This window comes from Adiantum capillus-veneris, chromosome 4 (genome assembly GCF_014529385.1).
Source record: "Adiantum capillus-veneris isolate H3 chromosome 4, ASM1452938v2, whole genome shotgun sequence".
NCBI lineage: Eukaryota > Viridiplantae > Streptophyta > Polypodiopsida > Polypodiales > Pteridaceae > Adiantum > Adiantum capillus-veneris.
Genome location: NC_140934.1, coordinates 58,294,608 through 58,296,784, shown reverse-complemented (window position 1 = coordinate 58,296,784; position 2,177 = coordinate 58,294,608).

The following is a 2,177-nucleotide window of genomic DNA, read 5'->3' as shown; positions in this document are numbered from 1 at the left end:
AATAGGTGTATGCCATGTGTGCAAGAATGGTGGGTGTGTAAGAGAGGTGTAAGAGTGGTCAAAGGATGCACTTTTTCCCCCCAAAAGGAGGTGGACAACTTTATGATTTTTGGCCTTCCATAACTCTACATATGATCTCCAATTTGAGCAAAAATTATATAGATCTATGATCTACACACGGAGCTCTTTCCATAGATATGCTACATGATATGGTTTTTGCTCGCTAGATTTTAAATTTTATTTTGGGGGGGAAATTTGAATTCAAGTAAACTAGCCCTACTGTCCTTTGATTGCTTTCTTAATACTAGAGGTTTGACTCTCTTAAACTGCCAAATAAAGAGGCCCTAGGCTAGACCCCATTCTCTTCCTATGATGGTACAAACCTTAAATAGCATAACTAGACCTATCCACACTAGCTTAGCACTTATAAGCTAGTCTTGGATATAAGTTCAGAACCCAACTCAAGTGCTTGTTAAAACAAGATTTAATGAGGGATTTTAGCATCTCCTAAGCCAAAAAAATAAAATTAGCTGAGGCAAAGAGGTTGAATTTAAGTTTGCCTTGCATATTCTAACCTAGCACTTTGAATGAAGAATAAAAATGAAATTGGAGCTAGAACTTCCTAAGCTAGAACTGATTAAAAAGAACTTAAGAAATCATAGGCTCTCTTAGTTGTGAATTTCAAGGGGAGGATTGAAGTTAGTTCACTTAAGTTCAAGCCAATTCTACACATGATTTCTACCACTAATCTCTAAGTCCATTGTAGACTCTCTTAAACCATGTACACTTGCATAGGGGATCCACTATTTTGAAATTAATTCTATCACAATCATTCAAGAGGTACTTTTAAAACCCCTCAAGACACAAATGTTTCTTGCATGGAATGACTAGTACATAAACCCATAACTTTTTTTAAAAATGTAGAATTTTATAGGCCTCTTGTACATGTAATTTTGTAATGTCTTAAAAATTCTAAAACCCACATTTTAATGGTCATGTGGTACATCTATAGGATTTAAGTGAAGTACCTAGGACACTTTCAAGTCAAGAATTGAGGCTTCAACTTAACTTCATACCTCCTTTTCCCATGCTACCCTAATACTTAGTTCCAAGTGATTTGCTCAAGCCTTTGGATCCTACATGCTATCCTCCAAGATGTTGGATTGCAAGTCGTAGGATTTGTTCATTGAACACTTATAGGTGAGGCATGAACTTAAAATCAACATTCCTTTCCACTAACAAACTAACATAAAGGACAAAGATGAGGTGGGAATCTCCTAAATGGCCTCACTTCATGCAACATATAATAAATGTTTGTGTTCGTCTTTAAGAAGAGTGCAAACCTAAACCATCACTTCTTGTTATCATATTTTGTGTTACTAACATAGCTCCTGTTTTAATGCAGCATGGATTTTATTAAAGCAATTTTGTTTCAAACCCATGGCATTATTTATATACAAATTAAATAATATAACTAGATTTTTCTCTTTAGATTTCTTGCAAAAGTTTCAAACCTATAGGATGCAATGTCAATCTAAATGGTTCTAATGGTGTCCATCCAAAACTCCACATTGAAGTGCAATGCAATTACAATGTCATTGTCTCTTTTTTTGTAATGGTGGATATCTATGGTTTAATCAAAGATTCAAAGAATTAAATTGTAGATGGATGGATTTCACACATAGTTATTGCTAAGTGGTATGTATTGCAAAGATTTAACAAACTTGGAGGTCATGGTAACATGAAAATTGAATTTCATTTGTGATATGGAGATCATGGTAACATGATTATTGAATTTCATTTGTTATCTTGGTGTTTCTAAACACCACACTCTTTTGAGATACCCTCAATTCACCCATTATTCTTTTGAAATCCTAGAGTGCTCTTTTGAAGAGCACTACAACAACACCAAAAGCTTTGGAAAATCCTTTTGAAACACCACAAATCCGATAAGAGCAGACCCTTGGGAATTTACTAGCCGTCGCCCACCCAAGAGACTATGTCACATAGGAGCAAAACCCTATCAAGCACGGAGTTACAGCACACGCCGACCAATGCATATGAATACAAGAGCCTCTCCTTTCAAAATTAAACGACACAAACCCACAAATTCAACATCATTTCTACAATTCATACATACATGCCCTCCCAATCTGCCTGTACACAATCTGCCACTA